At 39.7% G+C, this 13,766-nt stretch overlaps 1 protein-coding gene across 1 annotated transcript in view; it reads left to right on the forward strand.

Annotated features, from left to right (window-relative positions):
- LOC126474089 (luciferin sulfotransferase-like) overlaps positions 1 to 13,766 on the forward strand; it is a 295,558-nt gene that overhangs the window by 99,757 nt on the left and 182,035 nt on the right. The gene's annotated exons all lie outside the window — the stretch shown is intronic.

Raw genomic sequence — 13,766 nt, forward strand, 5'->3', positions numbered from 1 at the left:
TAAGAGGTAACCGCTTTGTTGGAGAAAGAGAAAGAGAGAGAGAGAATGTGTGTACCGAGAGAGAGACAGGACATAGCGTTCCAGACACCACAGAGAGCACGTTCCAAACGCCAATCGAATGAACCGTATCAGTGTCACGAGACTGAGAAGTCGTGAGAAATTGTAATGGCTGACGGCAGTACAATGTACACAGATGACACACCAGAGGTAACTTCACAGACGGTAACCAATCTGACGTCATACACACGACACGGCATACTGGTGGACTGAATTAGTGTACTACTGTATCACTATATTACTTGACCATCTATGCTTTCAAAACTGGATGGCTTAGTGGCATATCGAAACTAACACGACTAAATCAGACTGTTCCCTTTCTACACAGAGACCTAACTAAAAAGCGACAGCAAAAAGTCGAAGACATACAACTAACGCTATGGTACATCCCACTGAGACTCAGTGCCCTTGCAAGATACCTCACAGTAAACCTAGATAATTATCGTACTGGAAGACTCACCTGACATACCTATTAAATATCTCTGCCTCGTGATGACTGGGTGTTGTGTGACGTCCTTAGGTTAGTTAGGTTTTAAGTTCTAGGGGACTGATGACCATAGATGTTAAGTCCCACAGTGCTCAGAGCCATTTGAACCATACCTATTAAATAAAACAAGAGTACGACAAAATCTGGTAAGACGAATTCAAGACTGATTCCACAGCTGCAATGTCTAAACTGCACTACGCGCCTACAAGACATACTCGTATCTCAGACCCGTACTAGAAAATGCAGCAGCAACCCCTTCGCCGCCACCCTGGGAGGCCTACAATCAATTATAACAGAAAGAGTACACTAATCTTCAAGGAAGCTGCTTCACAACATCACTAAACTACCAGCCATAACATGCAGCAATGAAGTCTACCGGCCGGCCGGGGTGGCCGAGCGGTTCTGGGCGCTACAGTCTGGAACCGCGTGCCGCTACGGTCGCAGGCTTGAATCCTGCCTCGGGTATTGATGTGTGTGCCGTCCTTAGGTTAGTTAGGTTTAAGTAGTTCTAAGTTCTAGGGGACTGATGACCTCAGAAGTTAAGTTCCATAGTGCTCAGAGCCATTTGAACCATTTGAATTTGAAGTCTACCGGATAGCTAGAACTGAACACTTACAAACGAGACTGACAAGGGCGAGAGCGAGGTACTGCAACCATATCATCAGTAAGAGGATCTTCTGACGCCTAATCATAGAGAAAATAGGAAATCTAAGTATTAATGCAATACCATGCAATAAACCGCACACAATAGAACTGAACACGGCAAAGTCTTACTCAAACCCACCCCACATCCCGGATCCCCTAACAGCAAATACTGCTCCATACCGTACCTGGACGAGAGAGAAATGCACCCAGTTACCCCCCCCCCCCACCCCCCACACTGACACACACACACACACACAAATATATATATATATATATATATATATATATATATATATATATATATATATATATATATATATAGCGACTATTCTGAAGTCACACATAGCCAAATGCCTGCTGTCAAGGGTAGGAGAAGTAGGTCTTTTTTAGGATAAATACAGACAACGGGTTTCTGCTTAAAGAGTAGCTCTAGCAGTTTCAAAATTGTGAAACTATTACTCACAAGGAAGATTCCAACACATCAAATTACACGCATACTACATATTATTAAGGAAAGGAAACCGTGGAGAAAGCAACAAGGGATATTTCACCGACTAAGTAATCCTTCATCAAAACATTTAGTCAACAAGAAATAAAACGCAGCAATTTGAAGTCGATCTCCAGTCTTTGAAATGCACTTTACTTTGTGTCACTGAGCACTGATAGAGACACAGAAATTGTACGTGTAGCATTACCATTGTACGAAAGTACAGACCCTTACTGTAGGATTACTTAAAAGAATACTTTTGTATCAGAAAAGGGACACAGTTCAAATCAAGACAGGACCCAAGTGCAGTAAATGCAGACAAACACATTGACATATCATCTCTTAAATTAACAGGACTTAATAACATGAAATTAAACATTTTATGTGTGTATCCACTTCCCGGAGTTGGTCTGGATATTTTTTTCAATAAATTAACCATAGTTGTGCGAAAGTTAAGGTAATTTTATTTAGAGACATAAACATAAAAACAGATAGCATAAATGAAACTAGTAGCACCCTCAGATATATCCTCTTGAGTTCTCGTATGTTCCTGTTCCTCAACAGTGCAACAAGGGTTATTACAGTGACTGCATCAGTAATTGACCATATAGCCACAAAGACGGACAGGGAAATGAGTAACGTAGTTGTAAAATATCTTAGACTATCGGATTATTCATGCAAAATAATAACTGTAAAATCGAGAATGACCAAATTCACAAAACTGCAAGCTTACAAAAGACATATTAGACATCAAAATACTTGATCTACGCTAGGTCTAAGAACAAGGAAACCAAAGCTGGGATGAAGTGTATAGAGAAATCAATGTAAATGTGAAATTCTCTAAAGTTACAAAATTATTTAAATTAAACTTTGGAATCACATTTCCAAAATACCCACATCAGTATTAAAGTCTCACGAAAGCAAATCGAAAATAGCAGTTATCAAGAAGTTTCCACAGCCCTTATATAACTCTTTTCTATGAGAAAGATACATAACAAGCCAAGGTTCTTAAATTACTATAATGGGTACAAAAAAGTTATAGGAAGGCGCTGATCGCTGTCATTTAATGACAATATAATATTCAATGCAGAGAATGAAATCAAGGAACTCTGGGAAGTTACAAAAACAGAACCAGGGAGAGACAAAAAAGGCATAACAACATACTGATACGAGAGGAGGATAAAGTAATAAATTATCCACACCACCTATCAAACTATGTGAATGAGTATTTTCAAGTATTGCAGAGAAGTTACAGCAAAAATTTCCCAAAACAATTATAACATCAGTAAATAATTATGCACTAAATGTAATAGTGTTCTTACCAACCAAAGAGCATGAAATCTGTAGAAATGTTCAAAACGTATAAGATAAGTAGTCAGTAAGCTTAGATGAAGTACCAATGTGTGTGTTGCAACAATGTATCAAGAGTATATGTGTGTGTTGCAACAATGTATCAAGAGTATATAAGTTCCCTTAACAAACGTAATAAACGAACCCTTCTCATTACGGAAATTTGCAACTAATTAAAATGAGGCAAGAATTGTAGCTCTGCTGGAGTACCGTAATATAGGAAACAGAAAATATCTGGCCCATTTCCATCCTTTCTCCATTCTCAAAGCTAATAAAATCAATTACAAAAGACAGATTAATAAGTTACTTTTAAGTGAATAACAGTTTGCTTTTCAAGGTAGCAGAAATACAGAACCAAACATAGTAGAATTCACGAAAATGATTCTTGTTGCTCTTAACAAATATGAATATGTTAGAGGCATACTCTTAGATTTTTATAAGGTTTTGATAGTGTTGACTGTAAGATTCTCCTGAATAAGTTGCAAGCATTAGGAAATAGAGAGGTAGCAAATGACTAGTTACTATCATACCTAACAGACAGGGCACAAAGAGTCTAATTTTAAAGTTGTTGTGTAACGCTTATCGGAGCCATAGAAGCCCACCCATGGTAGCAGTCAAGACCAATACTGTTTTGATAAACATTAATAACTTTCCCAGTAGCGCTAGTCACAGGGAAAAAATTATCTTTGCTGATGACAGCAATATTACAATCACTGACACGACAACAGAACTCCTGCAAAGAAAGCAAACGAAACCCTCAAGGAAATTTACAGTTGGTAAATAAGCAAGAAAGCGGTAGAAATTTTAGTTTGAAAACACTGTTCAATTTAATGTTGATGGCGCCACTATACGCTTTGTAACAAATGCTCTATTCCTAGGCACGAGTATTGATTAGCAGTTGACCTAATCTTAACACACAAAGATATTTTCAAACAGAATGTCATCAGCATTTTAGAGTCCATTTATTTACATAGTACTGCCGGCCGGGGTGGCTGAGCGGTTATAGGCGCTATAGTCTGGAACCGCGCGACCGCTACGGTCGCAGATTCGAATCCTGCCCCGGGCATGGATGTGTGTGATGTCCTTAGGTTAGTTAGGTTTCAGTAGTTCTAAGTTCTAGGGGACTGATGACCTCAGAAGTTAAGTCCCATAGTGCTCAGGGCCATTTGAACTATTTGATTTACATACTATTCAAACGTACAATCACTTCATAGCTACGACATCCTTTTCTGTGGAACAAATGCACAGTGTATGAATACTATTTTCAAATTTCAGAAAATGGCCATTAGAATAACAACCAAAAACAGTAGTCGAGATCATTGCAAAGGTTTGTTCAAAACTCTGCGTATTGTACTGCACCATGTGAACACATTTACTACTCTATCGCACACAACGAAAGTAACATTGTTAGGAAATACAGACCTTGGCTGCGAGCAGGGATTGATTGAAATCAATGGGTAAGGATGAAAATTTATGCTGGACTGATACTCGAACCTGAGCCTCCTACTTACTAGGCAGATGCTCTGACCACTGAACCAGATGTAGACAGTGATCATTGCAACTGAGCGGACCACCCATAGCACACCTCCCATCAGATGCAAATTCTCGTTTTATCCACACACGACAAATGTTGTGCCGCTGGCCCATTATCCTCATTACTCGCAGAACTTCACACATTCCCATAAGAATTCGAGCCTCACGTACATATGCATTGAAGAACTCATTCGTCGTTTCGCCTTAATTTTTTTATATGTGTGTGTGTTTGTGTGTATGTATGTGGATGAGTTTGCGTGAGTGGTGCATGTGTGTGTATGTATGTGTGCTTGCGTGTTTGCGTGTGTGTGTGTGTGTGTGTGTGTGTGTGTGTCTCCTTTTGGACATGTCCTAAACAAGAGACATCACGTATATACAATAACATTGATAATTACTGTACAAGCAGCTTTTTCGTGATCATGCAATAAAATCTAGACTAAACATAAAACTCAAAACAGCAGTTTCTACTAAGGGAGTGAGAAATGAATTATCAGTGTAGCAGCAATTACGATTGTACACTAGAGATAATCCGAATGATGTAACACTATTTTAAACAAAATGCCTTGTATTTCGGGCAATGATGGCTCCAGTCTTCCATCCATCCTGATTTAGATTTTTCGTAGGTTTCCTAAATAGTTTCAGGCAAATGCTGGGCTGATTCTATCACGAGGACACGGGGCCAAAGCCAACCACCTCCAATATCCTTGTCAAACTAAACTTCTAGTCTGTAAATGTATGTGAGTTACTTTATTTACATGTATGTATGTGTGAGTTACTTTATTTAATGTCTGTATATGTGAGCTACTTTATTTTTGTGATTCTTAAATTGTAATACAGTGATAAGTTCAATATCCTTGTAAAAGAAATCTACGGATGTACAAAACTACTACTACTGGTACTACAGCCACAATCCATGGCACCAACTCAGTAGGACATAACAGACTCTAAAGAGTGACATAATGCAGGACAACAGCATTTAAGAACGAAACCCACCAAGCTAAGAACGGACATAAATCTGTAACTTCCGATATAGTGATAGTTACCCACCAAGCCTTTAACATACAACAATAAAAGCACTATTACATCTGTCCACATATTAAGTATTATTTCTATAACATAACAAGAACGATCTGTATATGCGTTCATCATGTCTTATTTACCAAGATGTTATCTGCAGATGCATATGCATAAGGAATCACACGCAACACTAAAGGCACTGTAACATGTGTGAAGAACTTCGGCTGATGGAAATAAACAGATTTTCAATAAATCTTGGTTAAAATTTACTGAATGAGTACTGGCGCGTAGGTAGTTTCGGTCGTTTTATATTCAAAAACCAGCAGCACCCAAACTTAGAGGCCCTCCTGTACACATATCTTCCATACCTCTTTACTGAGAGCAATGGGAAACCGCCGATAATCGAAGATCCCGCCTCCCTCCCCTTTTCCCACCTCCTTCCTCCCACTCCCAACTGTCACAGGCCAACTTATCGACGACATATTGTGTGTGTAGCTGCAAATAATCCGATTTCACACAAATTCACAAGGTTTTCGAAGCTCTTGTAGGGGATCGGCATTTCAGTTGATCGAAGTCAAACTCTCAAGCACCAGCTGTGGAGAAGGGAGCGGGGGCCGGAGAATAGGCACACGGCAAGTGGTATAAACCAAACAGAGTGTAAGTTTATTAATTTTACTTCCTCAATTTTAATTTTCATTTTAATATTCTTTCTTCTGATGTTTTCAATCCCACATTTGAGTTCTTAACTTAAACCAACAAATTGGTACCCGAAGTTTCATTATGTCCGCAAACACAAATTTTCCGAGAAATCGAGAACTGCCGCAAATGTACTCATATATTTGACGTACGTCAACGGATGGGGCAGTAGCCAAGCGACGAAAGCCCCTACCTGGATAGCAGAGGACTTATGTCCGATTCTACTTTTTTTCGTATGTATCTTTCTTCGTATACTCAGGAAATGCAATTACATACCATTGCCGAAGTATTATCGTTGTCTCATTCGACTCCGTGACGAGACCTGGGTTAAGACGGCTGAGATTTTAGGATTGCTTTTGTTTGAAAGGAATTTTTCATACCTGTGCTGTGCCTGTTGCTGCACCTGAGTACAAGGAGAAAGATTAGCTGGGCACGTTGCAGAAAGAGAGAGGGGGACCACAAGCACAAAAGAATCAATCCATGTAATTACAGGAGACAGGGGCACATTTTTTAGGTTAGAGTCAAGTTATGGAGACAGTGTTGGAAAGAAATTAAATCAGAAAAGGACCATAATATATGCAAAAGCTTCAAGAAAAATAAAAGTAATCTGTTTCGCCATAACATTGGCGGTTTATAAACAAGATAGAGAAGCTTCTTTTACTACTAGTAGATGTGGATAATTCTGAAGTGATAAACGTTCTGCGCCTCTCTGAACACCACGTAACCATAGGGACGGAGAAGTTAAACATCAGGTATCAGATTCATTTTCATGCAGAATTAACATGGAAAAAGGAGTAATTGAAACATATGTAAAAGTTGTACTCGAAGTCGAAAATACTGAGACAGAAGCATTTTATGCTGATGAGAACCTAATGTGCTTGTGACTTCTTTCAGTAGAAGACTTCTCTGGTAGTTGTAACTGTCTACAAATCCTTTCTGGGAAACTTTCAACAGTTTATGAGAAATCCAGATGCATTTCTGACCTAACTGTCAGACAAGAAGAAACAGTCAGTAGTTCGTGGGGATTTCAATTTAGATTTATTATAAGATACGTGTAGCAAAATTAAACTAGCATCTTTATTTGCGTGATTCAGTATAATTTCAGTAGCCAATTTTCCATCTCAGCCGGCCGCGGTGGTCTAGCGGTTCTATGCGCTCAGTCCGGAACCGCGCGACCGCTACGGTCGCAGGTTCAAATCCTGCCTCGGGCATGGATGTGTGTGATGTCCTTAGGTTAGTTAGGTTTACGTAGTTCTAAGTTCTAGGGGACTGATGACCATAGATGTTAAGTCCCATAGTGCTCAGAGCCATTTGAACCATTTTTTTCCATCTCATGTGCAACAAGATGGGAGAACACTGGTTGATATTTCTGTAGACAGTGCTCAGACTGAAACAATTAATGTGTACCCAACGTCTTTCTCAACGTCTCTTCCGTCACCGCCTGTACGGCATCTTGCATTCCTGCCGCAAGAATTTGCACATCAGGAACTGATGACCTGAACGGTTTAATAAAATCACACAAAAATTCATCACAGGTTAATGTGATTGAACGTGTCGCCATGACATTGGACTGTCTCTACCGATGCATCTGTGGAAATGTCTCATCTAACAACTGACGAATAAATTGCCCACAGTGTTATGGTGCACCATCTTGTAACAGAAGTTGCAGGGCACATGCGGAAGTGTATTACCAAAAATTTGATGACGTAAGCTCCCATTTGCAAGAAAGTGCAGAGACAGGCGGAAGTGTATTCAAACACAGTGTTGGTTAATTTCTGATTGATTTCTTCTGCAACTTCTTCTGTTCAAAAGTTGTGCATCTAACAGGATGTAAATTGTGCAACTGAATAATCAGAATAAACAGCTTGACATTACAACATAAACAAAAATGTGATTTAGAAACAATTACGTACTGCACGAGGCATACATTACTAACGATATTTTTCACAAAACACATTTTATTCTGCAGATATGCGATAAAAATGCACTACAAGTAGACTCGATGATTGCAACAAACTATTGATGAACAGCGGCCTCCGATTCTCATATATAACGTAACTGCTGGTAAGCATCATTCATCGAAATTAAGATCTATCCAGTGACGCACAGGCTACGAGGATAACACTGGAATTCTGTACCTGAGAGCATTCTGTGCCAACCTCAGCAATAAACAAGACGTCGCATAGTCAGCTGTTCGTGGCCACTCGTGAAGAATTTAGACGCGTCCTTGTTGTTACCATAAAACGAGCTTTGAAATTACAATTCTCATTTAATCCAAGTTGATGATAAATGTATTTGCCTATTTTGTATTATTCCTTGTTGATTTATTTACCCTACCAAGTGTCCTATTCCTACCACTTTACATACGGCGAAAAATCCATACGACAAAAATGCGTATTGTATATCGGAATCTAGAATTACACCTCTGGTCTCCCTTGGTCGATCAGTCAGCGTCGATTTCATTGAATACATAAGTAGCAGTCGTAAAACTTCGTTTCTAGGTTTCTCGAAAATATGCACTTGCAGACCCTAATTATTCGTCGATAAATCCAAAATTTTCAATCCCGGGAATTCTTCATTTCGAAAACCAGAACGTCTAAATATATCATAGTCTTTCATTTTACGTGATGCGCAGGCGACTTGGCTAAGATATGCCGAATCGGTTAGCCATGACAGTTCTGATACTTGGCCAGACCAGCTGTTTAGTGGTTGCTTGCAAAGTGGAGGGACTGGGAAATACGAAATTAAACGCCATTCGTAGCAAAAATGTTCAAATTTGTGTGAAATCTTATGGGACTTAACTGCTAAGGTCATCAGTCCTTAGTCTTACACACTACTTAATCTAAATTATCCAAACACACACACCCATGCCCGAGGGAGGACTCGAGCCTCTGCAGGGACCAGCCGCACAGTCCATGACTGCAGCGCCCCAGAACGCTTGGCTAATTTCGCAAGACCCATTCGTAGCAATAGCAGATTTTATTAGATATCTCAGGACTGCATTAAGTACACAAAGTAGCAATTTCATAATACTACAGAGAGCTGCTGCTTCAGCAGTACACAATAGGCCCGCTCTACAACAGTACATCGGGAGATAGCATTCAAACACCGGCGTCGCCCACTAGTCTGGACGCGGCACGACATACACTTGGGTAACGCAAGCACCGAACGCTTCTATACGACATATACTTGGCGCCTTAAAACACATATAACAGATTCAAATATGTGAGCCAACTAAAAGTGTTAAAATAATAGTGCACGACTGTAATAGGACATCTAAGAAAATACCACAGATATGTTATTGCAGCCATGCATCATAGGACCAAACTGCAAGTATTATTTTCCTTGTAGTCTTTTTGTAGATAATCTGATGATGTCCAGCAAAGGCGGAACTCGTCATTAAAGCAATATTTTCCGCAACCAAAACGTTTTTATTAAAAAATAATCTTTATGTGCTTGCTGCACCGGTGTGCCAGATGGAGTGGGAATTGTTTTGTTATTACACTATGTGTTGCACAGATGCCAAAATGAAATGATAAGTAGTAAAAAGTTAGGAAATTCAGCTGTAATATGGTTGTAATGGCGTATCTACAGGGACTACGTAGATAAATAAATTCTGACAACGAAAGTTCCGAGAAAGTTATCATGAAAAGCGAAAGGTATAGGTGAATGCAGAGAAAATGAAGATCATAATAAGCAGAGCAGCAGTTTGTGCTATGCTTAAGGTGGATGTCACAGACTTGCCTGTTTAGTGTGCCACACTGTGGGTGCTTAGCGTAGCGCCTAATTGCACTCCATTAGTCAACGAGATTAGTAGCACGTCCCGTAGCGTCTTTAGTGGCCCACTTCAGTAGTAAATTTAAATAAATGTCCATCTGAATGTTAAAGCAGGACACCACACATGATGCTACATCGGATGAAAGTGCACTCGCTGTTCTTTGTCTCCGCTTTACGAGTACAAAAACAGTTCTGATTACTTACCCGGCTCATATCACGCAGGTCTGCGCAAGACGTCAAACTATCTTACCACTGTAAAAAGAGTGGTGGCGCTTCATCTGCACCCATTAACATGTCACTTGTCTTCCAACGGGTTGTCTCGATTCTAAATTACAAAAAATAGTTGCACTTTTGTGATATGTAAATAGGATTAGAGATTGGCACAAGTTTTGTGTCATAGCCTGACGCACAACCACGGACCATGTACAGTTTGCAAACCAAGGCCAACACTAAGCCTGAGGGCTAAAATGTAGTAGAGAGAAAATGTCACACCTGCAACGAACTTTAAGTCAAATCAGTAAATCTATATCTACATCTACATCGATACTCCGCAGTACGCTTACGGCTGGTATGAGTACCTCACACCTCCACTAGTCATTTTATTTTCCACTAAGTAAAGCCATAGTCTTAACAACAGCAAAACACAAGCACATTTCCGAATCAAACCGTGGCTCCACAAAGGAACACAACTGTTGTATTTCAAGATCGGCCTGGAGGGGGATTCATCAACAAGATAGGAAGTGCCGCGTTCGATTCTGGACCGGGAATTAGTTTCGACAGCAGGCCAACGGCCATCATCACTGCAACCCCCGAACTAGCAAGCGCTGACAATGCAACTGCCTGGTACACGGATATTATCCCCGCCAATCTTTAAAGCCCTTTCTACACAATCGACCTTCTTCTTTCAACTGACAAATCGCGACAAGTGAGTCTACTGCAGCGCTTCTGGCGTTTTATTCCTGCTCTGGCTCATCTGTCTCGAGTGGTCATTTTCGCTTAGACGTCGGTGCCAAAATTTCGTGCGTTGTAAGACTCGTCAGCTGTGCAGTTTAGTATCTGAACGGTGAAAATGGCAATATAGTAACAGCATAGACTAACAAACAATGAGAATGGTCGTATGGCATTGTTGACCGGGAAGCCCCGTCCTGGGAAGTTCGGCCGCCGAGTCTTATTGCAGTTGGCGCCAAATTGGGCGACTTGCGTGTTGGTAATGAGGATGAAATGATGACGAGGACAACACAACACCCAGTCCACGAACGGAGAAAATCTCCATTTCCCGACCAGGAATGGAACCCGGGCCCGCTACATGGGAGTCACTTGCGGTTCTAATACTTCAGAACATGTACATTTATTTCGACGAGAAAACATATACTTCCGAACACATCAAACAACGTATATAAAGTAATAAATATCGCCTATTTAATTTATCCATTGTATCTTGTTTTCTTGTTAAGTGCCAAACAACATCGAAAGTTACTTTTCTCATCAAATTTACATCTACATCATTCTTCACATGCCACCTAACTGTGTGTGTGGCGAAGGGTACTTCTCGTATCACTCATTACCCCTACCATGCCCAACTTGCGAATGGCGTGATGTAACATATATTGTCGGTAAGTGTATCAGTTCTAATTTCTCGAAATTACTGGATACAGGTTCCGTCTTTTATGCAAACCACTGATTTTTCTTGTTACCCAAAAATGTTTCGGGACCTCTGTGCCATCATCAGTGAGTATTGTTTATTAAAAAACTAAATAGTGAACATATTTTAGGTTATAACTAATGTAACACAATCAGGCTTTTGTTCGCTTTTGTTCTTACCTTGATTTTACGTTATGTGGTTTTTCAGCACCATCCTGCACTGAGAGCTTGTCATCTTCGAACCAAAGGATGTAAATATCATCGAGTTACCAAATACTTTGATTTTTAAATACGTGATTTTGGTGTGGCAAAATATCTTACGTATGAACCTGTTATTACTCAAGTTTTGATGTGGCAGATCCTTCTTCTTTCGCGTTCTAAGAGCACTGCACACACATATTAAATGTACTCTCCTTAATTGTTGTTTAATGAACGCCTTTTCACTTCGCAAGACGCGGTGTAAACGATGTTGTGTCTCCCAACCTCGTCGGCGTTCATTTATTCTCGAGTGAATTTGGCACCGAATTCGAGTTTACTTTTTCTGTGTGTGTGTGTGTGTGTGTGTGTGTGTGTGTGTGTGTGTAAGCTCCTATAGCTGTTTGTGTTGCCTTTTCTGTAAAGTTTAGCTGACATTAATCTCACTAAACAAGAAAAAATCCTACTGCAAGAAGGACCAAAACACAACATTAATACACACATATCGCACAAAACAATAGAAGATTTCATAATAGAATCACAACATATTATAAAAGGACGAGATAGACTGAGTACACAAAATATTAATGCAAACTTAACGAGAGAACTAGTTGCTCCAGAAATAACGCAGATAATAGGGATAATAGGGACACACAAATCCACCATAATCTCTAATGAGAAAACACCAGATCAAACAACAGCCACCAAGCTAAAACAATAACTAAAACAAAAAATGCCGCACAAACAAGGGTAGACAAAGGGAACATTACTGTGATTATGAATAAAATGTAAAACTTAGGTAAAACATTACTTTTTCTGAAGGACAACAACATCACCAAACTGACCAGTGACCCAACAGCAAAGTATCTGAGAAACATTGAGCAGACACGCATCAAAAATATATTTTCTTAAAAGGTCACATAAAAAGAAGGATATAAAAATCCAAAAACACCCACTCTAAAATAACTACCAAGGATGGACGAGGAACATATTCCCTTAAGAGTCGTCATCAACTGCAGAAATGCGCCATCATACCACCTAGCCCAACATACACTGACACTGCTAAAGACAATATACACTTTAAAACAAAAGGAATCTAGAATACTGAATGGAACTAATAAAGAGAATCAAGAACGTACACATACCAGAGACAGCAAACCTTATATCATTTGATGTTACATCATTCTTCACTTGCTTTCCGATAAATGAAACAATGAATATCATCATCAGAGACTAAACCAGCAAGGAAACACGCCAGACCCACACATTAATAAAATAGCAACCATAATAAAGACCATTTTATTCCCAACATGAAGGACTGACAATGGGATCACCAATTAGTGATATCCTAGCCAATATATTCATGAATAAATTGCAGAACAAGATCTTCAAACACATAATAAAACCAAAAAAATACGAAGTTATATACTGATACCGTTACATCGATGACATAATATGCCTGACAGATGAACCACACACATCAACACACATACATACACACGCGCAAACGCACACACACGCGCAAGCGTACACACACGCGCTCACACACACACACACACACACACACACACACACACATACACACACACACACACACACACACAAAACAAAATGGGACACACACACCTACAGTAACAAAACTGTCCACAGAATAGGCAACATAATGAAGAAACCAGGATGGACAACCCAGAGAAAACTCAGAACACAGGAAACATCGACAGATATATTTAATAGATTAGGAATATATGAACTCACATGCAACCTTTGCTAATCAGTGTACGTAGGATAAACAAGCAAGAATTTTAAAACAAGATACTCACACCTGCTCAGAGCCCTAAATAGTAACAGCTCCCATAGCACATTTTCTGACAACCTAATAGT

The sequence above is a fragment of the Schistocerca serialis genome, chromosome 4 (genome assembly GCF_023864345.2).
Source record: "Schistocerca serialis cubense isolate TAMUIC-IGC-003099 chromosome 4, iqSchSeri2.2, whole genome shotgun sequence".
Classification (NCBI taxonomy): domain Eukaryota; kingdom Metazoa; phylum Arthropoda; class Insecta; order Orthoptera; family Acrididae; genus Schistocerca; species Schistocerca serialis.